This window comes from Acanthochromis polyacanthus, chromosome 11 (assembly GCF_021347895.1).
Source record: "Acanthochromis polyacanthus isolate Apoly-LR-REF ecotype Palm Island chromosome 11, KAUST_Apoly_ChrSc, whole genome shotgun sequence".
NCBI lineage: Eukaryota > Metazoa > Chordata > Actinopteri > Pomacentridae > Acanthochromis > Acanthochromis polyacanthus.
The window spans coordinates 40189163-40215903 of record NC_067123.1 but is presented as its reverse complement, the minus strand read 5'-3'; the positions used below and the strand labels follow the sequence as shown (position 1 = coordinate 40215903).

The 26741-nt window shown below is 40.7% G+C and overlaps 1 protein-coding gene across 1 annotated transcript in view; it reads left to right on the top strand.

The window, feature by feature from the left end:
• Positions 1-856: 856 nt before the first annotated feature.
• The window catches only part of grin2da (glutamate receptor, ionotropic, N-methyl D-aspartate 2D, a), a 322668-nt gene continuing 296783 nt past the window's right edge, over positions 857-26741 (top strand). The window contains exon 1 of the mRNA XM_051955237.1: positions 857-1098. The gene's annotated coding sequence lies outside the window, so the exon portion shown is untranslated. The remainder of the gene's footprint in view (positions 1099-26741) is intronic.

The window sequence follows — 26741 nt, the reverse complement described above, 5'->3', positions numbered from 1 at the left end:
ACATTTTATATTTTGCTTCATTCATTTTTTGTGCATGTTTTGTGTCATTTTGTGTTTTTGTCTTGTGTTGTTTGCCTACCTTTTTTTGTTTTGTTTCTTGCATCTGTCATTTTTTATCTCGTTTGTGTCATTTGTTTGTCTAATTTCTGTCGTCTGTCTCATTTTTTTTGTCTTTTCGTGTCTCGTTTTTGTAATATATTTTTTGCAGATGATAAACTGCTGCTGAAATTCAACTAATTTTTCTTAAGAAATTTCAGGTTGTTCGTGATATTTTGTGAAAAAAAATCCTTTCATGTGAACATTTTCAGAGTGTACTTTTTTCACTAAAACAGTGGAATCGCGTGGAGTTGTGGTTATTTATTAAAGGTTATTATGCTGTGGTTTTACTGGTCACTGGAGATCAGACTGGACTGAATGTGGAACCTGGACTAAGATGAGTTGGACTCTCCTGCATTAGGAGGGATGAGGAGGAATAGGAGAGACTAGAAGGTGAAGAAAGAAGAAAAGTAATAGTCAAGTAAAGCTTTTAATAGAATAAAAGCATCCCACATCGGAGCAACTTAGTTTAGCATTCAACACGTGTCGTGAGGAAGTGATGAGGAGGAGAGAGAGAGAGAGAGAGGGATGGAGGTGGAGGGAGGAGAGGCGTTGCTAGGTGACGGAGCGTACATAGTGAATTTTAACAAAATAACGGGAGAGGAGAGTGAGTGTGGAGTGAGAGGGACGCGGAGCAGCAGTCAGCAACATGTAGCCTCGCGAGCGGAGGAAAGGTCGAAACCGGTGCGCGCGCGTGATCCTCTGCTGGCTTTTTTTTTTTTTTGGGTGGGGGGGTGGGGGGTTTCTTCGGAGGGCTGGAAGTGTGTGGAGTTGTTGCGGGGTGGGGGGGTGATAGCGGGATGCTGCCGTGATATGGTGTTTTTTGCGTTTCATCCCGGGGACATTATCCCGCAACGCTAGAATCGATCAGGGCTCGATGCCGCAGGAAATGTCCAGCGGAGGGACGGACGGATGGATTGTGGTGCACGGAGAGGAGACGCGGAGAGCAAAGAGAGCAGAAGAAGAGAAAAGAAGAAGAAGAGTGTCGGGCTCCTGAAAACAGTGAGTAAATTCTTTCCTCTTTTTTTTTTTTATTTCTCTCCGTTTTGGGCACTCTGTTTCTGAAGGTGAAAATGTTGCGCCGCGGCTCAGACTAACTGTCCCCGGCTTTGCCCTTCACGTCTCCGGCTGCCGGGTGGATGCGACGCGCCGCTGCGTCTCTCCGGGGCATGCATGTGTGGCAACCTCGGCTTTGGAGAGGAACGCAGCCGGCCGGTGCGCGACGCTTTGACCCCTCTGTCATTGATGCGCGTGCACGCCGACACGGTCGTGCGTTGGTTTGTCTCTCACCCCCCCCCCCCCCCCCCCTCCAGATGCGCACACACATGTACGGACCTGTGCGCAAAAACATCCATCCATCCGTCCTCTGTTCTTCTGCTGGTCACGCATGAAGTCTGGGCTGAAGTTGCGGTCAGTGACAGACAGACACACGCACACACACACGCGCGCACACAGACAGACATACAGATGCAGACAGCTGTGATTCAGATGTGACATTTCTGGAGAAAAAAAGCCCGCATGCCTCTCCTTTGCGCCTTCAGGCATTTACATTCTGCAAATTTTCCCCAACCGGTTGTTGCGCATATGTGCGTTCTGACCGCACCGAGGAGACTCACACCTCTCCTCCACCTCTCCTCCACCTCTACTCCCTCTTCTGTCCCCCCCCCTCCAGTATTATTAGCTGTAGGGCAGCTACCAGATCCAGGATCAGTTTTCTGTTTCTCTCTCTCTCTCTGTGTGTGTGTGTGTGTGTGTGTGTGTATGTGTATGTGTGTGTGTGCACGCTCGTGCATCAGCAGTTGGTGCAACAGTGAGCAGCAGGCTGTGTGCGTGAAGATCACTCCCCAGGACAGACAGGGGGAAATTAGGATTCAGATCCAGAAGAAGGCACCCCTCCCTCCCCACCGAAGCCCTGCTGGCACTGATGATGATGATGATGATGATGATGATGTGTGTGTGACTGATTCAACAGTTTTCCTGTGAGCTCGGTGTGAATTGAGTTTCCAGTCATGTAGTGCAAACACCGTGTTCATCCCTTCCCGTTGCTGTACAGCAGCTCTGAGTGCAGCTCGCTCTATAATGGAGTTACAGACTGATGGTCAGTGTGACATTAGCTGGAAACGCTCCTGTTTTCTTCCTGTGTGATGCACGAAGCATGTGGAGACGGTTTCCTCCCTGGCTAGCAGGTCTTCTTCACCCCCTTCCACTAAAAGCTCCTCTTTCTTCTACAGCAGAAATGTCAGGTTCTATTCAGTCCAGTTTGATCTCCAGTGGACCGGACCAGTAAAACCAGTAAAACCAGTAAAACCACGGCATAATAACCTATAAATAGCCACAACTCCTAACGGTTCTTTTGTTCTAGTGCAAAAAAAGTTAACATTTAAGGAATTATCTTTCCACAAAACCCTGAAATTAATTTAAAAAGATGAGTTCTATTTCATCAGCAATTCATCCTCAGTTTGTCATTTCCTCATTACAACTTCCAGATCACAGAGTGTCTGCAAAGACACACAACATTTAGTCACCTGGAACTGAAGCAGAGAAGATTTACTTTATGATCAAAACCACAAAAAAAGACAGAAACCCTCAACAAAAACAAGACAAAACGTTACAGAAATGAGACGTAAAGTGATAAAAATGAGAAAAAACAACAGAAAAAATAGACAAACACAAGTGAGACAAAATACACAAAACTACACACAAAACAATGAATACAGCAAAACACAAAATGACAAAAAAATAAGACAAAACACAAACGAGACAATAAGGAAACACAAAATGACAAAAACCAGAAACAAAATGACAAAAACATGAGACGAGCGACAAAAGTGAGACAAAAAAGACAAAAAACAACAAAAACAAGATAAAATATTACAAAAACGAGACACAAAACAACAAAATGAGACAAATGACAGCAAACAAAACAAAAAAGAGACAGAAAAGTTGGAAGAAGAGTTAGAAAAAATGAATAAATGCTACGAACAAGACAAAATATTCCACAAATGACAAAAACATGATACAAACGACAAAAGTCAGAAAAAAAGAGAAAAAACAACAAAAACAAGACAAAATATTCTAAAAATGAGACATAAAATGACAAGAACAAGACAAACTGACAAAAGGGAGCATAAAATAACTAAAAATGAGAAAAAAGACCAAACAAAATAAGAGACAAAAAATTTGAAAAGGTTATTAAAAAATAGACAAGACAAAAAATTACACAAATGAAACAAAAAATGCGAAACAAAATGACAAAAGTCAGACAAAAAAGGACAAAATATAATAAAAATGAGACACAAAATGAACAGTCTAGTATTTTACTTTCTGATCCAAACGACTTGTCATGGTCTAGAAATGATTTTAAATTTATAGTTTTACTAATTTACAATCTGCAGTTAATGTCTTCTCTGGAGTTTTTCCACTTTGAGGGCCGGATTGGACCCTCTGGAGGACCACTTTTGGCCCACGGGCCTCATGTTGGACACCCCTGTTCCAGTGGTTTCAGAAACACTGTGGATGTCTACCCAGCAGGCACTGTGTGGACCGTCTGTGTTCAGAGCTGACTGGCATCTTGGACATGTTTGTGTGACCTGTGGCCTGGTGGTAGCAGGGAGCTGAACTCTTCTCCTCCATTTTGAGGCGTCTGACTGCTGAGGCAGCAGGATGAGGTTCCTGAGGCCGGCGGCTTGTCTGACTCGATCCCGGCTCTTTATCTCTGGTGAGGAGCTGAAGCCGGACGAGGTGTGATGGATAAAGACGGTGGCTTTCTGGCTGAGACTGTCAAAGGCTGCCAGGCTTATTCCATATTCCCTCCCCATCCCTTTAGGCGAGGCCGCTCAGTGCCGAGGCATCATCTGAGCCTCAGGGGTCAGCCACCCAGCGCTCCTTCACAGGTGATGAGGATGAAGCTGCCTTTTGTCACGTCAGGAACCTCGAAATGAAACAAGACGGAAACTAGAGCTGCTGTCAGATTCATTGAGGGTTAGAGCAAGACAGTGGGTTAATATAGGAACACAGAGGAGGTGTTGCGGGAGCAGTTTGGATGTTAATAAAGTTGCAAACTTCCTATCAAACAGTTAGAGCAGGGGTGTCCAACATGAGGCCCGTGGTCCAAAAGTGGTCCTCCAGAGGGTCCAATCCGGTCCTCAAAGTGTAAAAATTACAGAGAAGACATTAACTGCAGATTGTAAATTAGTAAAACTATAAATTTAAAATCATTTCTAGACCATGACAAGTTGTTTGGATCAGAAAGTAAAACACTAGATTGTTCATTTGTAATTTTGTGTCTCATTTTTGTAATATTTTGTCTTCTTTTGTTGTTTTTTGACTGACTTTGTCATTTGTTTCGTGTTTTTGCTGCATGTTGGACACCCCTGACCAATAGGGTTCCACCAAACCTGACTGACATTTTATTTCACATTCTGCATGTTCACTGAAGTGTTTTACATCAAGTTGACTCAATCATGGTTTCATTTGCTCCTGAAACTTGCCATCTTTTTCTCACTTTATAAAGTCATCACGCTGGCCAGATTAGACCCTCTGGTGGGCCGGTTTTGGCCCCCAGGCCGTATGTTTGACACCCCTGTGCTGGATGACTAGATGTGTTTTGAAAACAGTGGGTGTAATTATTCAGTAACTTGAATTTCCCTCAGGATTAATAAAGTATCCATCCATCCATCCATCCATCCATCCATCCATCCCTCCATCCATCCATCCGTCTCTCCATCCATCCATCCATCCATCCATCTCTCCATCCATCCATTCATCCATCCATCCCTCCATCTCTCCATCCATCCATCCATCATCCATCCATGCATCCATCCATCCATCCATCCATCCACCCATTCCTCCATCCATCCATCCTCCATCCATCCATCCATCCATCCACCCATTCCTCCATCCATCCATCCTCCATCCATCCATCCATCCATCCATCCATCCATCCATCCATCCATCCATTCCTCCATCCATCCATCCATTCCTCCATCCATCCATCCATCCATCCATCCATCCATCCCTCCATCCATTCCTCCATCCATCCATCCATTCCTCCATCCATCCATCCATCCATCCATCCATCCATCCATCCATCCATCCATCCCTCCATCCATCCATCCATCCATCCCTCCATCCATCCATCCATCCATCCATCCATCCATCCATCCATCCATCCATCCATCCATCCATCCATCCATCCATCCATCCATCCATCCATCCATCCATCCATCCATCCATCTCTGGATTTTGCATAATCATCCCAAACTGGCGTTCTTCTCCGGTGGTAGTTTCACTGAATGTTATTTTGATGTCTAGATTTTTCCTACATTTTCTGAAATGCTTTTCAGAGAAAGGGACATTTCTGTCTATGTTGTCGTTTGTTTCCTAGTAACGGAGTGTTTGCGTCACTGATTGTAAAGCCAACTATATTATGGATGTTTTTTTTCGTGAGACAAATAAGACTTCACCCATTCAATGAGGATAAAATAAAGAGCCGAGGTGTTGGACTTGGTGATCCACGCTGGCAGCCTCCTGCTGTTAAACAGTAACCACCTGTAACTGAGCTCATTTTCTCCTCTAGCGATGCGGCGAGAAGCCGATGTGCAGCGAGGCAGCAAATATATGCTGCTATTATAGTAAAAAAACAACAAAAAGGACACTGGTGTAAGTCCAAAAGTCCTCCAAGACAACAAATGTGTTGGATATAATAAGACTGGAGGGGAGGCACAGATAATTTCTGCATCAGTGTCATGGCTGGCGTTCACCCGGTCGGGGGCTTTTGTTGAGGATAATCCAAGAGCACAAATCTTAAAGTAGAAGTTTCACGAGTGCACAGAAGCAGTCCGAGTGGAGGAGGTGCATTAAACTGAAGCACATTTACGCAGCAACAGAACGCAGAGCAACGTTTCTGAGAGCAGATTTGAACCAAGCGGGGTCTACTGGAGAGAAGACGAGGGCTGCAAAATCTGAGCCTGAAACAAAGAAATAATGCAGATGATTCAAAGACCTCCCTGTTGAATAAAGAAAATATAAAGCACCTGATCAGCACTATCATTCATTCCTGCAGCTTTCATGCTTTTCTTTGCCACAGCGTTGCTGCAGCAGAGCATGAAATTGACAGTAGATGTCCACAGGTAGCAGTCTGTGGTGGTTTCTTCAGGCGGCACTGGGCTGATTTGTGAGGATGAGAGTTGAGGAGGTTTGGCGGGAACTTGCTGATGTAACACAAAATAACAAAACTCTGAAAGCCTGATTTACCTCCCGAGGCTGGAGGCGGCGTGAACACGAGGCTTCAGATGGAATAAAGAAAGGCTGCCTGGCTGAGGGAACAGATATCAATCGTGGTTTGTGGTTCATTATTTGGATTAACTCATGATTGTCCCAGTTTTGTGCTTTTTACTCTCATGTGGAAACATAGGAGCAGACATAAATATGTAGCATTAAGTACATGTGTTCATAGAAGCCTTTATGATGGATACCAACAGCTTGTCTACCCATATTTCTGATTATAGGGTTTTAAACCAAGAGAGGAGCCAAATTTCTTTTCTTTGGAAGACAAAACAAAGGTGAACAAGTCTTCTTTTTACCATGCTCATGTGCACAGACGTTTGAAGTGTTTGGACTCTAAGTAACGTGGTTTAGATTCTGAGATGTGCGTGAATGTTTCTCGTCTTGTCGGACTTTGTTTTAGCGATGTTGCCGTCTCCAGATGTTTCCTTTTTTCATGGCAGACGTTTTGACTTTTCAAAAGATGTTGGACTTTTGTTGTAGAAACACAATCTGAATCAGAATTCGTGACAACTTGTCAACTGTTTTGATGATAGATGAGATAGTTTGTGGAACTTTTTAAAGAAAAGTTCCTGTGGTTTGATTCTTTTATGGTCTGTAGGATGACACTAGGGTTAAAAGCAATTTCAGGCGTTTGTCTGACAGAGAACCTCGCTCACGTTTCTGTAGAAGTTATGGCACAAGTCTCATGTCCATCCACTCCTATTAAACGGATAAACACTCAGATTGACAAGGAGCGTGACTCGGTTGTTACCTTAATGATTAGAGAGGTCTAATTCTGGAAACACATCCATGCTCACAATAATTAGACTCCTGCCAAAAGCATCGTTCCATGAGGCTGTGAAGCTGGAAAATCTCAGTAATAGGACAAACTTGATGTGACGGGAAAACAGTTTGACTATAAAAGGATGAGATTTTACAGCGAAATAAAAATATCCCGTCAGCTTTGGTGGAGCTCAGGACTGAACCTGAGGACAGTGGTGATGTGAAGCATCATTTATCTGCAGCTGATGAGCGCTGACGCTGAAGTAAAGTACACAGCGCTGATCCAGCCTCCACGCTGATCAGCTGTTAGATCAACTTATTCTGGCAGCTGGGACACCCAAAAAGCTATACAGTCATAGAAAATATACCAGTTTTTGTAATTATCTCTAATTAAGACTTTGTTTGCCTTAATTTGATATGAAATCATGTGTTTTTAATGTTAAATGAACAATATTTATGTGCAAAGATGCTACTGAGAATAATAAAACTGAATAATAGATAAATATAATCATAAATAATATATTATTATAAAAGCCTCTATTTTGACAGCTTACCACTGTTTATAGATATAAACTAATGAAAACCCGTCCATTGAGCCTTTTGTTGTCCAAACATCAATAATAAATATTTGCTATTTAAGTAACAAATGTATTTTCTGTCATTTATTGCATCTAATTTTAGAAATATATTTTGGAAATAATTTTTGCATGAGTAAAGTTTAAATAATAGGGAAATATTTGGGAAATAGACAGAGATTAGAGTTTCTCTTTTAAGTCTTAACGTTGAAAAAAGTTGTTTATATGTTACTGCAGTATGTTATGCTAACCCTATTTTTCAGTTTTTCAGAAATATCAAGAAAAATCTGTAATATGAAGGAAAAAACCCATCAAATCCATTTTTTACAGTTAAGATTGAACCTTGCAGCCTTAGATTTGTATTTATTCGCTTTATTTCTATCAGTACCTCCTTTATTTGATGTCATCTGCGGTTTTATTTCATCATACTGCACGTACCGCCACTATCTCCTCCATCGTTGCAGCTCTGTCTGAGTGGATGCGTGAGGAAGTTTAATATTCAGAGTGACCTATATCTGAATGACAGAATGTCGCCGTTTCAGCAGACTGATGGAGCCGTGATGTTTTACATTCTGTGTCTGAACGGGGTTTAAGTGTCCCAGCGTGACGGGGCACTGAGGTGGTATTCACAGAAGCTAGACGTCCCGATAGAGCAACGTAACCATGATTAATAAATCTCTACGCTTCCCACAGGGACGAGTCAAAACGTCTGCAGGTCTGTTCTACCTGTGAGCAAAGTGTTTTTATAGATGAGCGAACCGAGGGCCTGAGACAGACGAGTCAAACTCATCTTAGCTCCACATTCAGCCCAGTTTGATCCGCAGTGGACCGGACCAGTAAAACCAGTAAAACCACAGCATAACGACCGATAAATAACCACGACTCCTGATGGTTCCTTTGTTATAGTGCAAAAAAGTTCACATTTAAAGAATTAAAGGTGCATATAAATACAATGTATTATTATTATAATACTTAAGAAATTTTCTTTTTACAAAACATTATGAACAACCTGAAATTTCTGAAGAAAAAGAAATTCAGTTTCATCAGCATTCATCCTCAGTTTATCATTTCCACATTACAACTTCCAGATCACAGAGTGTCTACAAAGGAACACAACATTTAGTCACCTGGAACTGAATCAGAGGATTTTATTTTGTGATCAAAATGACAAAAGTCAGACAAAAAAAAGAAAAAACCCAACAAAAACAAGACAAAATATTAGAAAATGAGACACAAAATGACAAAAGAACAATCCAGTATTTTACTTTCTGATCCAAACAACTTGTCATGGTCTAGAAATGATTTTAAATTTATAGTTTTACTAATTTACAATCTGCAGTTAATGTCTTCTCTGTAATTTTTCCACTTTGAGGGCCGGATTGGGCCCTCTGGAGGACCACTTTTGGACCACGGGCCTCATGTTGGACTGCCCTAAGATCTGAAAATAAGCCCTCAGTTGTGCTAATGTATAATTATCCATTAACCTGCCGTGGAGCTGCTTAGACTTGTGGGTGGACTGAACAGACTGTAGAATGGAGAAACGTGAAGCCAGCAGGGTTTAGCAGCAGCTGCTAGCTCGTTAGCTGCAGCTGCTGTGTCTGCCGTCACCCACCTGGAAGGTAAAGGAGGGAAGCGAAGCAAACGCAAAGAGAGGGGAGGAGGAAGTGGAAGAGAAAGCAGCGACGAGGAGAGAGAAATGAGAGGAGAGCAGGAATCAAACCCTCCACTTAGTGTGCACAGGGAAGTCTGTGTTTGGATAGAGGTAGAAGCTGTCATGTGTCATCACCTCCCTCAATCCATCACAGCGGAGCGGCGACGAAGCAGAGCGAGGAGGCAGACAGACAGACTGTCCGTCCGTCTTCCCCTCTCGCCCTCCGTCTCTTTGTCTCTGTCTCTTCACCACCATCATTTAATTGTGCCACTAAGCCGTCTGAATGCTTCATTTCTTTGACATAATCCCCCAGCGTTTTTGAAACTCTCTCCTCTGATGACACCACGTCCATTCAGAGGCTCCACAGGCTCCATCAGTTCAGCCATTTTGGGTCTTTTTCCTGCTGAAGGCTGGACTTTAAAGCTGTCACTGCAACAGAATCTACTGCAGGAGTTAATGACTGTAAGACTGATTTACAGCAGAACATGAGGCCTGCTGTTTAATGGGTCAACCTGTAACTGAGGGACTTTTGAAGTCCATGGGATATATCTGCATACATTTTTATTAAAAGTAAAAAAATTATGTTCATTATGATCATGTCTTTACAAATTTCATAATTATTTATTGTGGAAACAATCACTTATTAATAAAAATGACTGGATATCACTAAAGTGTCGACTAAATAACCGTTCCAATTTAATGATTCAGAAATAGTTTGGATTGTGTTCTTTTTATTAAGTTGAGAGAATCAGGTATTTCAGATATATCTTTTTTGCCAATATATCAAATTTTATATAGAAAATAACAAATTTAATCACTTTCCCCTAAGCTCCCCGTTCCAAAAACTCCTCTCCAGGAAGTGTGTTAATTCCAGATCACATGACCTGCTCCACATGATGTCATTTCCTCCTGAAAAAAAGACTGGAAGACTCCAAGGCTTTCTGACTTATTTAATGTAAAGTAGTCAACAGGTTTACTATGATATCTTTAGAAATAACTTTCCGTTTCAATTTTACTCAGCTGTATGTCTAATATTTAGAAGAATCTTCCTCTAAAATACCATGTGGTGTTTGGTTATAGGCGGCCATGTTGGTTTTAGACCTGAAAACAGGAAAAATGTCAGCTATGATACAAAAAGTCCCACAATTATGTATTGACCCTAATAGTGTCACTAGACTTTAGTTATAAAGAATAAACTGAAAAAATAAAGCTTCTTTAAGAACAACTCTTTTCTCTTTTAAAAGTTCTCATTTAGTGACGTACACCAGAAGTGAACAAATTTAGAAGCTAAATAAATCGTACCAGACTCCAGTTTTGTTGTTATAAAGTTAAATTTGATTTAAATTAACTTCACATGTCTCTTTGTGCAGTTCAGACCTTTTTCTTGTGCATTAAATTGACTGTATTCTCCAATTTTGCTCTGATTTTAGCTGCAGTAAAAAGAATTTTATTGTTGGCAAATCTTTTACAGTTGAGGGGCCTGTAGCACAAAAGTTCGACCTATTACTTGTTATAGTTGATATTTAAATTCATAACTTAAAATTCAAAATCAGCAGTGATGTTTAGCCAACGTTAGCGAACAATTCAAGCTAGCTGGCTAATGGAGCAGCAAGCTAATGCAGCATAAAGTAAGCTGGATAGCCTCCTAGACAGATAAAGCATGATATTAACTGTTGGTTAGCTGTTATTTTACTGCACTAGATGATACTCTACATATTTTTATCAGAGATTTAATGTGAGCAAGGCTGCAGTTTTTAAAATCATTGATATTCATGTGGGGCTTCCTACTTCAAAAAGCCGATTTTTGCACTTTCACAAACAACAGAAAAAGGTTTTTTTTTGTTCAAACTGATCCTCGTAAAGCTGAGCTACTGTGTAAAGAATTCCTGTTCACTTCATTTGTCACGACCGTTTTTGTACAGCCATGGCCATAAGTTTGGACACAAGTACCATGACGCTTGTGAATCTTAGAAAATACCACAAAATTGTCACTTACAATACAGTACACAACTCCTGAGAACTATATTAAGTTTCATATTTAAAAAAAACATCAAAAGAGTTTGGTGTCATTTTGTTATTCTTACCAAATTCGGTTGTGAAAGTACTGCTTTTTTTGTTATTTTCTTCTAATATTATGTTTTGGGAACAAAGTTGTTCCAATTGTTGGAATTTATTGATAATATTATATCCCTTGTTGATTTGTTGACTATTTAAACTGGTGCTGTCAAAAAATATTAGTTATGTTCTGTAATAGACATCAAAACAGACACAGGAAGTCATGCTGTGTCCAAACTTATGGCCATGGCTGTAGAATGCGTCCAAAAAGCATCAGATTTGACAGTTTTTAAATGTATTTTTGACAAGAATCCCATGAACTTTGCTGTTAGAATACTTAACAGTATTTTACTTTATGATCTGTTTCCCTTTTTCCATGTTTTCTTTGTTTATCTTTTCTTTTTGGCCTTTATCTCTTCCATCCTTACAGTTTTCCTATTTCCCCTCTTTTCTCGTCTTGCCGTCCTTAAAACCCTTAAACTTCAGTGTACCGCCGGCGGTACACCTACTAATTTGCATAGGAATTTCAAGAATGTCCGACGGCTGCAAACACGATTATACAAACACTATACACCGATGGAAAGCTTAGATTCTCATGAATCCGCCGGTATAAACCACTTTCAGATGTGATTACCACAGCGGGTGAGAAAAACACATTTGTCCGACAAAAACAAATATCCATCCATCCGTTCTCTATACACGGCTTCAACGCACACAGCGCGACTCACATTTCCGGGTTCATTATTACACACAAAAAAAGATTCCACAAAAAACGGCCATAGTCCAACCTTTTACATCAGATGACACAAGCCAGTAAACTATTTTATCCAAAACATGTCCTGAAGTCGGTATAAAATCCCCGAATCGGTCATTTTCAAGGAAATGCACCTCGCGATGCCCGTCCAATATTCCCCGTATTTTTCGTAATTTTTTTTTATTTAAAAATAGAATATTAGCGATTTTTTGTACTGAAAACGGCTGGAATTGACTGAAGCTTAAAGGGTTAATTTCTTCCTTCTCTCCTTCACTTTTTTCTTTTGTCGTTCTCTTATTCTTAGTCTTTTTTCTGCATGTTCTTCCCTCCCTCGCTTTGTTGATTTCTCCTGGTTTCCTTCTACCTTTAGTTTCTCTTCCTGCAGCTCTTTTCCTTTTGTTTCTTCTTCTTGATGAATGATTTCCGTCTTTGCTCTCTGATTATTCTTCGGCTCCTTCTTCATCTTTCCTTCCTTACCGCTTCCATTCCACCTTTTTTTCTGCTGTGCTTTGCCTCTTTACTTCCCTCACTTCCTCCCATATTCTATCCTTCTTTTACTTCTTTATCTTCCTTGCCACCTCTATTCTTATCTTTCTTCTTCACTGAATTCCTTCCGTTGCTTCTCCACTTTTTTCTTATTCCTTTCTTTCTGTATTCCTGTTTTCCATTCTTCCCTTCTCTCTCTTTTCCTTTTGCCCTTTTCCACATCTTTCTTCTTCATTCCTTTAAATCATTTCACTTTATTTGATTTCACTCCTCTTTCCTTTACTCCTTTTCTTTCCATTTGTGCTGACCTTTTGCCTTTTCCTTCCTTCTTTCTGCTTGTTGTGCTTTTACTTCGTTTCCGTTTGCACCTTCCTTCATCCTTCACATCTCTCCACACCTTTTCAATAAACCTTCTTTCTCTCGCCTCCTCTTTCTTCAAGATTTCCTTCTTTTCTTCTCGCTTTTTGCTCAACGTTTGAGCTCAAATCCTTCCCTTTCTGTCTTTCTTGTACTTGCTCCTTTGCTTCCGTTCATATCTGCAGATTTTTAGATGTTTTTTTTCCAGTTTCCATCCTCCTCCTATTCTTTATCGGGGCACTCCATCAGCTCCTATGAATGGATGCCTGAGAACAAGGAGATGAATGGACCTGCATTCATCTGGAGGTGTGTTTCATCACGCTCCGACATGACTCCACCCCCTCCCCTCTCTGTTCCGCACGCACGCACGCACGCACGCACGCACGCACGCACGCACGCACGCACGCACGCACGCACGCACGCACGCACGCACGCACACACTCCTTCAGCATATCTGCTTCAGGACCAATGTCAACAGAGTGGAGGGAAGCTGAGTGGACCGGCTGTCGGATCAACAGAGATGGATGATGGTAGGGAGGAAAGAGGAGGCAACGAGCAGGAATCAGAGGATGAAAACGGAGGAAGGAGTGAAGGAAACAGGAGGTGAAAGGGGGAATATAAAGGCTAGAATGAAATGAGAAGGACAGCAGAGGAGTGGAAAAAGATGGAAGAAGGAAGGTGATGAGATGAGGGAGAAGAGAGATGAAGAAAAGGAATTCAGTCAAGAGGAGAGATGGAGGGTCCACATAGAGCAGGGCTGTCCAACATGAGGCCCGTGGTCCAAAAGTGGTCCTCCAGAGGGTCCAATCCGGCCCTCAAAATGTAAAAATTCCAGAGAAGACATTAACTGCAGATTATAAATTAGTAAAACTATAAATTTAGAATAATTTCTAGACCATGACAAGTTGTTTGGATCAGAAAGTAAAATACTGGATTGTTCATTTTGTCATTTTGTCTCAGTTTTGTAACATTTTGTCTTTTTTTGTCATATTTTTGTCATATGTTTCTCATTTTTGTCTTTTTGTGTTTCCTTTTTGTCTCGTTTGTTTCTTGTCAATTTTTTATCATTCTGTGTTTTGCTTTATTCGTCATTTTGTGTTTTTTGTCTTTCTTGTGTTGTTTGTCCACTTTTTGTAGTTTTGTTTCTTTTTTTGTTACTTTTTTTCTCATTTGTGTCATTTTTGTCTTGTTTTTGTGGCTTTTCGACTTTTTAAAGAAATTTTTTGTGCCTTTTTTGTTTTGTTTCGTGACATTTGTCTCATTTGTGTCATTTTGTGTCTTATTTTTGGAATATTTTGTATTATTTTTGTTGTTTTTGTCTGACTTGTGGTTTTGATCATAAAGTAAATCCTCCATGGTTCAGTTCCAGGTGACTAAATGTTGTGTTTCTTTGTAGACACTCTGTGATCTGGAACTTGTAATGAGGAAATGATAAACTGAGGATGAATGTGGATGAAATTGAATTTATTTTTCTAAACAAGTTTCAGGTTGTTCATGATGTAAACAGATAATAACTTAAAAGTGAGCATTTTCAGAATGAACATTTTTGCACTAAAACAAAGGAAAAAGTTGGAGTTGTGGTTATTTATGGGTTATTGTGCTGTGGTTTTACTGCTCCAGTTCACTTAAAATCTAATTGGGCTGAATGTGGAACCTGAACTCAGATGAGTTTGACACTCCGGACATAGAGGAAAGGAAGAGAAAAAGTGAAGGAAATAAAAACAACAGAAGGTAAAGAAAGGAGGGAGATGATAAAGGGCTGGTGGAGAGGAGGCTGGAATGATGTGAGACAAGATGCTGCGACGTCAAAGTTAATCGATGCACGCCGAGGTCACATATGACGTTTGGTGGACGCATCGCAGTGTCAGGAGAGTGTGTGCTTTCAGCAGGTATGGACTCAGCAGGCGAGGAAAAAAAACTAAAAACAGCAAGATGGAAAAGAAGATGAGAAACCTGCCGTTTTATTTTCTAATAAAGAAGTTAGCAAGAGACTGATGTGAGTCTTTATGACAGAATTTATGAGGGTTGGATTCAATTAGAGAACAAATTAAATTTGCTCTTTAATTCAACCTTGTTTCCACAAAGAAAGGAAAAAGTGATTTGGTCTGATGAGCATCATTTCACTCTGTAACACTGAGGGTGAACATGGGAATCAACACATAGTTTATATAGAGATGGACGGCCATTTTTATTTGGGTCAGTATATAACTGCAGGACTTTTTGTATCATAGTCCACATTTTTGCTGTTTTCAGGCCTAAAACCAACATGGCCGCCTATAACCAAACACCACATGGTATTTTAGAGAAAGATTCTTCTAGATATTATATATACAACTGAGTAAAATGTAAAGTTATTATAGTAAACCTGTTGACTATTTTATATTAAATAAGTCAGAAAGCCTTGGAGTCTTCCAGTCTTTTCTTCAGGAGGAAATGACATCATGTGGAGCAGGTCATGTGATCTGGAATTAACACACTTCCTGGAGAGGTGTTTTTGGAACGGGGAACTTAGTGGAAAGGGATTTAATTTGTTATTCTTCATATAAAATCTGATATACTGCCAAAAAGAAATACCTGTCATGATTATTTCACCTTAATAAAAGAACACAATCCAAACTCTTTGTGAATCAGCTCATTTTATTATTGTTTAGCTCATTAGAAGGTGGTTGGTGTTAAATTCAGACATTATTTAGTTGATATTTTAGTGATATCCAGTCATTTTTTATTAATAAGGGATTGTTTCCATAATAAATAATTATAGAATTTGAAAAGACATCATCATAATGAACATAAACTTTTTTTAAACTTTTAATAAAAACTACTTAAAGTCCCTCAATATTGACCCATTCATTCATTCATTCATTCATTTGTACCTCTCTTTGTGTCTCGTTTGTGTTTTTGCACTGATTCACACTCGGTTTGGTGATGAATGGACGTTGAGCAGTTTGTCTTTTACTTTGAGCCACATGTTTGCACATTTCTACCTTTCTGCTTCCCTGCCGGTTGTTTAATTTAGTGTCTGCTCGTTTTTGTCTTTGTTGTGGTGGGGTGTGTGAACTATAAACAGGTTTATGTGCTGACGTTGAACCTTTGTGGGGTTTGAGTCGATGTTTTTGGTTGAACGCTGCATAAATAACGTGGGGCTGGTTAACCAAGAGCATCATGCAGGATGACTGCTGGGTTACTGGTTAATAAAACTAAACATGTGCTCAAGATCAGCATCACAGAGACACATCAACCTGTTTCTGTGTTCCTCCTTCACACAGATATGAGATTATTTTTATACTTTGCTACTTTCCTGCTGTCTCATGTACCCAGGAATAAGAGCAACCCCGTCCAACCTCGATCTGCATATCTCCTTTGACCTGCAAACCACCAAATCAGTGATAACTGTTGTGCAGAAGGCCATTATTTCAGTCGATAGCCTGGTCCGCTGTAGGCTTTTGATTCAGATCAGCTCTATTATAACTGATGGACAGCTTTTGAACATCCAAGAGCTCCTCTGAGGACACTGCTGCAGCTTTAACTGCAAAACATATGGCTTTATTTCTTTATTTTCAGCATCTTCTCCTTTGTGAAACATTTGAAGGTGGAAAGAGAGAGCAAAGGATTAGGAGAATGCAAAATGGATGACATTCAAAAAAACATTTCTGGGACAGATTTAAAACCAGGACGTCACATTTACGCGCTGCGTTATGCACCAACACACGCAAACTGGGTGTTATTACCCCCTAAAAATGGAGAATTAATGCGTTTCTGCAGAACATTTAAAGCCATTTAGGCTGCTTTTGCGACACAAGATGTGAAAAGAGCAAAATAACGGGCTGTGTGGTGTCGGCGATCAGGGTGGAGCTTCGTCTTTGGCTCGTCTTAGCGTCTGGGTCAGGTGTAATCCCTCACCTGGGATTATCCCAGCAGCGACATCAAATATTTGCAGAGAACGTGGTCAGGATCACATAAAAAAAGAGAAAGCAGCAGCAGCAGCAGCTTGAGGAGAGAAGGGTGAAAAACAAAAGGACGCTCAGCAGAAGAAGTGAAGTGAGCTAACTGGGGCTGAGCGGCCGGCCTGTCGCTGTAAATCTGCATCAGCTGATTAATGTGGCTGGAGCTGACTGGGAGGGAGGAGGAGGGAGGTGAGGGGATTTGCTCGGTGCACCTGTAACCCCACCTGATGTGGCGTTCAGAGACAAGGGCACCGCTGAACAACAGAGGGTGGGTGGTGAGAAGAAGGGATGAAGGGGACAGGAAGAGACGGAGGTGGAGGAGAACCTGTAGCGTTGCATCACCTGAGGATTTTCACTGCTCACTGTTTTTTCTTTCACATTTTCTCCCCTGTTCCTGCAGTATCTCCCCCTTTCTATTCCATTCCAGCCATCCAGTCAGCTCAGCTCAACCTCTCCTGCCTGTTACCCCCCCCAGCCTCGGTACATTTCTGAATTTGTCGACTTTTAGCCTGAACGCCACTCTCTCCTAAAAATCCAACCTGGATATTTTTAGAGGAGCTCCAGAGGGGGAGGTGATTCTTCATGGAGAAAATGCCCACGTGACTCTCCTCTCCATCATCAGGGCTCAGGTTAGATCAGGGCTGTCCAACATGAGGCCCGTGGTCCAAAAGTGGTCCTCCAGAGGGTCCGATCCGGCCCTCAAAGTGTAAAAATTACAGAGAAGACATTAACTGCAGATTGTAAATTAGTAAAACTATAAATTTAAAATCATTTCTAGACCATGACAAGTTGTTTGGATCAGAAAGGAAAATAATAGATTGTTCTTTTGCTGTTTTGTTTCATTTTTGGAGTATTTTGTCTTGTTTTTGTTGATGAGACAAAAAAACGAGACAAAAAAACGAGACAAAAGTGACAAACAAAAGTTTGTCACTTTTGTCATTTTTTTTATCTCGTTTGTCCATTTTTTTGGTCGCTTTGTCAATTTTTTGCCTTTTTTTTGTTTTGTTTTGTGCCGTTTGTCGCATTTTTTGTTGTCTTGTCTTTTTTGTCATTTTCCGTCTGATTTTTGTGATATTTTGTCTTGTTTTTGTTGTATTTTGTCTGACTTTGTCTCATGTTTTTGTCATTTTGTATTTTTTTTGTCTCATTTGTGTTGTTTGGCTAATTTTTTTTGTGTTTTTGTTTCTTTCTTTGCCATTTTTGTCTCATTTGTCTTTATTTTTTGTATCTTTGTAATGTTTTTGTCTAATTTTTTGTCACTTTTTAAAATTTTGTTTCATGCTGTTTGTCTCATTTCTCATTTTTTTTGTCTCATCTTTGTCATTTTGCATCTGATTTTTGCAATATTTGGTCTTTTTTTGTTGTGGTTTTTTTTTTGTCTGATTTTTGTCATTTTTATCATAAAGTAAAATACTACATCATTGAGTTCCAAATAGCTGTGACTAAATGTTGTGTTCCTTTGTCGACACTCTGTGATCTGGAAGTTGTAACGTGGAAATGATAAACTGAAGCATGACGTTGCTGAAACTGAACTTACTTTTCTTCAGAAATTTCAGGTTGTCCATGAGCTAAGATGAGTTGGACAGCCCTGGCTTAGATCCCCGCCTCCTGCCGCCTCTGGAGCTTGCAGTGACTGCAGTGCGGTGAATGCAATGAAGCCAATTAGGCGGGGTTCGAATCCCTGCACAGGCCCGGTGGGAGAAGCAGAGCGAGGAACACTTTCCCCTTCGCTTAAAGACTGCTGCCGAGGTGCAGGCACGCAAGGCACTTAGCCTCCTGCTGCTCCTCGGCTAGCAGAGGTTATTCTGGGCGAGAAGGGATGAACGAACGTGAAGCAGATCAGAAACAGAACCTCCACAGAACAATCTGTGATGCAGTGTAAGAGCATGTCAAATCTGCATGAGCACAGTCCTCTGGGCGAGGCTCCTTCAGGGGAAGATTAATGGAGTTTACATAGAAAAGGCTGCTCAAGGTTACATCTGTACGTTTCTGTTGCTTCAACTGCAGCGACAGTTACATTTCTGCATCCATTTTGGAGTCACAGCAGTAATTCAGCCGATGCCGAGCCAAACACGAGTCAGCAGGAGTCCCACATTTGTCTGTTAACATTAAAAAAGCAAAACAAGACAGCAGGCTCTGTGTTGCAGCATCAGTCAGCCTTGGTATTTAATAGCCATACGATAAAAAACTCAGAAAGAGCGTCTGTGGCTTCACATCTATCTAAAATGACTCTTTAGAAATAAATTTAATGGATCCTTTGTCATTTGGGAGGCAAATTATACGGATGTTAAAACGTCCAGTCTGAGACAAATGTGTGAAAACTCCATTAATTCCAATCATCAAGAATTGTTTTGGAGCCATAACTCCAAATTTGGGTCAGAATGTCACATTAATAAGGATGTTTTGGATTCGATAAGACAAATGTTGGATTTGCAGGAAGAACAGTCTGCACACTGTCGGTTCTTGTTCCTTCAGCTTTTATGTTTGATGCAATTCATTGTAGAAACCTAATAGGATGCTGAATTAGGCTGAAGAATGGTTTGGTCTTTCTAAATGTGTTGCTTTAGATTAGGCGTGCTTCATCCATATCGGCTGATAAAAGCTCTCAGCCCAGAATGAGCAGACAGATCAGATGATGCTGACTAATGCTGGCTGCTGCATCACTACATTTATTTACTTGTTTTGCAGCTTGTGAAACTGGTCACATATTCCTTGGTTGTGCATTTTGTCAGGATTGTCTCAGAGCAACCACGAAAAGCTTCTTGGACTGTTTTCTGGTGGTCCACCTCTTCTAATACATGATTAGTTGGCTGAGAGGTAAAGTAGTAAATTAAATAGCAGTGATTTGTTTATAAGAAACACATTTGTGAAACTTCAGAAATAAATTTTAACAAAATAGAAAATATGTTTTTCCCCAAAATGTAACTGAGAATCCAGTTTATTTGAACAGGAATCTAAATCTGTAGAGACTGGGCTGCTCAGGGAGAGCGTCATTCAGAGTCTGTCTAATTAGGATTCATTTTAGCTTGAAAATATTGCACAAAAATAATGATTGCATGTTTAACATGTGAGTGTCTCAGTGGTCCAGTGTTACTGCACAGCATGAGGGTTCTGCTGGAGCCTTTCTGTGGTCTGCATGTTCTCCCTGAACCGCTGACATGGACAGCAGGTTATTTGGTGATTATCAGCTGGCTGAAGGTGTCGACATGAACTGTTATCTGTCTCATCTATCAACAGACAACCAGTCTATCCAGTGGGAGACGCTCCATAAAAAGAGAACACAGTTGTTTTTCCACACCTGGGATGCACATTTTAAATAATTAGTACCACATATTGGTAACAATCTTATACGTTCCCAGCTTGCTCCGCTGCACCACATGAATCTAATAATCTTTGGGCACGACGTGAAGTTTGATGTGTGCAGATTAAGGATGAAAACGCAGCTGAATCTCAGCCTACGATGTACGCGACTCGACGTGAACACGCAAGAATAAAACGTCATCAGTGTGCGCCGTTCATGAAAAATAAACCGAACCATAAATAGAGTTCCTACAATCACAGGGAAACTAGCCAAACAAGAACCCTACAATCACAGGGAAACTATCCAAACATGAACCCTACAATCACAGGGAAACTAGCCAAACATGAGCCCTACAATCACAGGGAAACTAGCCAAACATGAACCCTACAATCACAGGGAAACTATCCAAACATGAACCCTACAATCACAGGGAAACTAGCCAAACATGAGCCCTACAATCACAGGGAAACTAGCCAAACATGAACCCTACAATCACAGGGAAACTAGCCAAACATGAACCCTACAATCACAGGGAAACTAGCCAAACATGAACCCTACAATCACAGGGAAACTATCCAAACATGAACCCTACAATCACAGGGAAACTATCCAAACATGAACCCTACAATCACAGGGAAACTAGCCAAACATGAGCCCTACAATCACAGGGAAACTAGCCAAACATGAACCCTACAATCACAGGGAAACTATCCAAACATGAACCCTACAATCACAGGGAAACTAGCCAAACATGAGCCCTACAATCACAGGGAAACTAGCCAAACATGAACCCTACAATCACAGGGAAACTAGCCAAACATGAACCCTACAATCACAGGGAAACTAGCCAAACATGAACCCTACAATCACAGGGAAACTATCCAAACATGAACCCTACAATCACAGGGAAACTAGCCAAACATGAGCCCTACAATCACAGGGAAACTAGCCAAACATGAACCCTGCAACCACAGGGAAACTAGCTAAACACGAACACTACAATCACAGAGAAACTATCCAGACATGAACCACACAACCACAGGGAAACTAGCTAAGCATGAACACTGCAATCACAGCGAAACTAGCCAAACATGAACACTACAATCATAGGGAAACTAGCTAAACATGAACCCTACAATCACAGGGAAACTAGCCAAACATCAACCCTACAATCACAGGGACACTAGCCAAACATGAGCCCTACAATCACAGGGAAACTAGCCAAACATGAGCCCTACAGTCACAGGGAAACTAGCCAAACATGAACCCTACAATCACAGGGAAACTAGCCAAAACATGAAACTTACAACCACAGGGAAACTAGCTAAACATGAACACTACAACCACAGGGAAACTAGCCAAAACATGAACCCTACAATCACAGGGAAACTAGCCAAACATGAACCCTACAATCACAGGGAAACTATCCAAACATGAACCCTACAATCACAGGGAAACTATCCAAACATGAACCCTACAATCACAGGGAAACTAGCTAAACATGAACACTACAACCACAGGGAAACTAGTCAAACATGAGCCCTACAATCACAGGGAAACTAGCCAAACATGAACAGAGCCCTCGTCCTGCTGACATTTATGTGTTTGTGTGTTTGCTAGCAGCTAATGTTAGCTTACTAACCTGGCAGCTGCAGTTCCACCGCTATATCCTTCCAGGCTTCGTCCTTTTTGTCCGGTTGTAGTCCGAGCTGGAGAACACGTCTAAAAGCTTTCTGCTGCTACAACTCTACTAGGCTGTCTTCTTTGTTTAAATCCTACATGCTTGTTTTGATGCGTTTTGTCGCCGCTAATCATCTATGTGGGTTTATTGATCAGTGCGTCATTTCATCCTGCATTTCTGTTGGTTAGTTAGTTGTCGTAGGTCCAGCAGCACTGAACACTGTGAGATGATCACCCAGAATTTCTGACAGTCAGAATTTTATGGCAGCTTGTCTTTGGTCACCATGACAACGGCTGTCCTTGAACCTGTCTCACAGTGAGATGTCGGACCATTGATTCAGAGCCAAGACCAATGATATCACCACCATTCTGTCATCGTTGGTATCTTTGGTCTGGGATGGCTGACAATTGCACAGTGTGTAGAGGTTTTTAGATCAGGGTCACATGATCCTTTACATATGCCACTGGGACATGGTGATGCTCTCATACTTGATTCCATCTTCTCTCAAATGCATGAGCTCTGGCTGGAGGTCATTAAGTTTCATAAAAGACTTTATCATGGTGGCCTTTTACAAGCTAAACCCCTACATGTGCCCACATCACACCTGCCTGGAGTCTGAGTGACCTTCCTTTCGTCACTCCAGCATTAAACAGCAGTCTGCTAGTGCTAACAGGTACTTTAGCTCATCCACAATACTTTAAGTGTGTATTATTTTGGAAAAAACGGAATGGGGCAGTTCGGTGAATACTAAATAATAAATCACTATGATTGGGGGCAAAAAATGTGTTACAATAAATGTGTACATTTGAAAAAACAGTATTTTATGTCTGCAACTTTTAGTGTGTCATGATCATTGGAGTAGGATAATCATATGTTGATTTTATTACAGGAAGGACCTGTTGTTCTGGAATAAATAAGTGCATATAACAACAGTTGGTCAAAATGAGTTGGAAAATGGCGGCAAATTGTATATCAGAAAAAAATCCAACATCATACATCACTAATTTCATCCCCAGTCAGAACATCCCATTTTGGATCTTATTCGTTCTCCTTCGATAACTGTGAAATATCCAGTATGTTCTCTCAGCGTAGCAGATAAAGTCATCAGCTTTGATGTACTTGTGCATAATTTTCCCTGATGTGAATGATTTACATGCTTGACAAGAGTTCTGCAGATAATATACAAGTGACAGAGATGCGTTGATCTCATGTTTGTCTTATTTGCAATCAAAAAGCAGTAAATACCGTCAACATGGATGAGACAGAAACCAACCCCACATGAACAGAGGTGCTCCATCCCAGCGTTCAGACCGGTGGTTTTCTAACAGGATTAGATCAAAAGCTGAGTTATCTCCTCCTCTGATTGAAGATCAGACTGATCAAACCAGCTTCTATCTGAAGCTGCTGAGCGACGCCGGCTCACCCAGTCTTTCAGGGTTTATTTTAGACTCTTTGTGATGAGAGCCTAAATGATTCCAGTCCAGCTCAGTCTGCTATCATCCTGTTGTTTTATGTGTTTTCATGTTCACTCAGATGGAGATTCCTTCAAAACCTGGAGAAGTAAATTGTTTCATTTATACTCTTTAAGCAGGAATATAAGTCAGGGAGACTTTAGTGAGATGTTTTCATGGAGACCTCGTCTATTTTATTCACTCTGCTCGCTCTTTTCACTGTAGTTTAGTTCAGGAGAGTCAAATTCATTTTAGTTCAGGTTCCACAAAATGAAAAAAATGAGACAAACGACACGAAGCAAAACAAAAAAGAGACACAGCGACAAAAAAATGGACAAACAATAAAAACGAGACAAAAATTATACAAATGAGACAAGAACAAAAATGACAAAAGGGAGAAACAAAAACGACAAAAAAGTAGACTGACAACACAAGTGAGACGAAAAGGAAACACAAAACGACAAAAATAAGAAAAAAATGATGAAAGTCAGACCAAAAAAACAACAAAAACTGACAAAATATTACAAAAATGAGACACAAAGTGACAAAAGAACAATCTAATATTTTACTTTCTGATCCAAACAACTTGTCATGGTCTAGAAATGATTTTAAATTTATAGTTTTACTGATTTACAATCTGCAGTTAATGTCTTCTCTGTAATTTTTCCACTTTGAGGGCCGGATTGGACCCTCTGGAGGACCACTTTTGGACCACGGGCCTCATGTTGGACACCCTTCTTCTTGTTAAAATGATGTTTCTTTCGTATAAATGAGGCTGTGCTTGGATATAGCAGCTGTTTTAGGAAGTGATTGTGCATTCAAGTCACAGGGAACCAATAAAACTGCAAATTAAAGAGAGCAAACAAAGCTACTATCTATAATAGATGAACATATTAATAGAGTTTTTGAGATGAAATCCACTTTTTCCATTTTTTCATTTGTCAGTTTATCATGCTTCGACTTGGTTCTAGTTCCAGTTCCAACAGCAGTTATTTAAATCCAGCTCAGTCTCAGTAGCTGTGAGGTTTTATTTCATATTCAAGCTGAAATGGGACATTAGTGGAAGGTGTCAAACGCTGCTCAACCATTTGACGGGTTTCCATTACGAGTGGTTGAAGTGGTTTTTATGGAGGACATTAGCATCTTCATAATATATGCTGCGATGAGCCGGATAAGCAGCCCACAGACTGATAGCAAACAATAACTCACATTAGAATAAAAAGTTCCTCTCATCGCCACACGGTTGGCTTTTGGCATTTGTGTCGAGCAGATGAAGGATCACTTTGACATTTACGACACAGAGAAACGGAATGCGACGGCGCTACACGTATGTTCAAGTTCACGGCTCCCACGCAGCGCGGATCATCAACCCGCCGGAGAAACAACGGCGCTGCAGCCGTGGAGCCTTCTGGAAAAATGACTTCCTGTAAATGCTGCTGGCTGTGATTTAATTTCAGCCGACCTCTTCTTCTGCAGCTTTTTTTTTTTTTTTTTTGCCCAGAGCAGTTTCTTCAGATGCCCCCTATCTGCCCACGGTCCAACAGGCTAATAGGATGATAAGCACCATTTGCTTGAGAGGATCTCTTTAGTTCTACCTAAATCCCTTCTAATTTGCTCATTTTGCCCACTTCAGAAACACCCTTTGTTCACGAGGCGGAGATGAAAGCGGTCTTGCGTAATCAATCAGCTGTGTACAATTGATGATTACATTCCACCGGAGACTTTTCTGCCTCTTGCTCTTGGAAAATGGCAATCCAGGGTTATTTTTTCTCCCCTTTCCCCAAAGCCGACGTGACCCATGCACCCTTCTATAACTGCCTCTTTGTGATATCAGTGAATTGTTAACTCGTTATACTTCCTACCAGCTGTTTTGGATGTTTGACTGAACCTCAGTTTATCATTTCCACACTACAGCTTCCAGATTACAGAGTGTCTACAAAGGAACACAACATTTAGTCGATACAGTGTTTTACTTTTAAAAAAAACACAAAAAATAACAAAGACAAGACAAAATATTACAAAAAATGAGACATAACGACAAAAGCGAGAAACAAAATGACAAAAAAATGAGACCAATGAAAAAGAGACAAAAAATTAGACAAAAAAGTTGCAATGAAATGGACACAAACGAGACAGAGACAAAACCATGAAGCATTACAAAAATGATGCACAAAACAATGAATAAAGCAAAACACAAAATGACAGAAATGAGACAAAAACACAAGCGAGATAAAAAGGAAAGAGAAAAAGATAAAAACGAGAAGCAAAACGACAAAAACGTGACACAAACGATAGAAGTTAGACAAAAAAAAGACAAAAAGTGAGACAAACGACGCGAAGCAAAACACAAAAGTGATAAAAATGAGACAAAACGTTACAAAAATATACAAACGAGACAAAAAAATGACAAACCATCAAACAAAATTACAAAAATGTGATAGAAATGATAAAAGCCAGACAAAAAAACACCAAAAATGAGAAAATTTTACAGAAATGAGACACAAAAGGACAAAAGAACAATCTAGTATTTTCCTTTCTGATCCAAACAACTTGTCATGGTCTAGAAATTATTTTAAATTTATAGTTTTACTAATTTACAATCTGCAGTTGATGTCTTCTCTGTAATTTTTACACTTTGTAAAGTCATCTGGTGGGCCGGTTTTGGACCATCTGGTGGGCCGGTTTTGGACCGTGGGCCTCATGTTTGACGCTCCTGCTCTACAGGAAAAGGCGGTGTGAGCTAACGGGGGGATTGATGGTGAGGATAAACATAGAATAAAAAGCTGCAGGTTGTTGTCTCATCATCATCTCGGCTGCTGTCCTGAGGCTGATGGGGGTTTAGGAGGAGCTTTGTGGGACCATGATCGAATAATCGGACGGGTCGAGGCTTTTACAGCAGATGTCTAGTGAGCTGACGAGGAACGAGAGGCCTCAAAGTCAACTACCAACTGACTGAACAGCAATTATTTCTAGCTCCTCCACTCCACAGGACTTTCCCCACAGGTGTGTACAGCGTTTCATGATATTCTTGTTTAATCTCGAAGCACTCAAAGAGGCAAAGACAAGACGTGGAAAACTCCAGAAAACCTACAGGGAGCAAATAAAATGACACTGAACCCGAAGAACAAGACAGACAACAGACAACACACATCCCACTGATTTAGCAGCTAAAATGTGAATCAAAGCCGTAGTTCTGCCTGCTCTCTGCTGCGCTTATTTTCGAGGTTCCAGAGCTGCAGATCCTTTAGATCAAAAGTGACCTTGTGAGTCGGTGTGCGATGGCGACGTGTCCCGAGTCCTGATTAGAGAGGATCCAGCGTGATTATCTGATGTGTGAGGT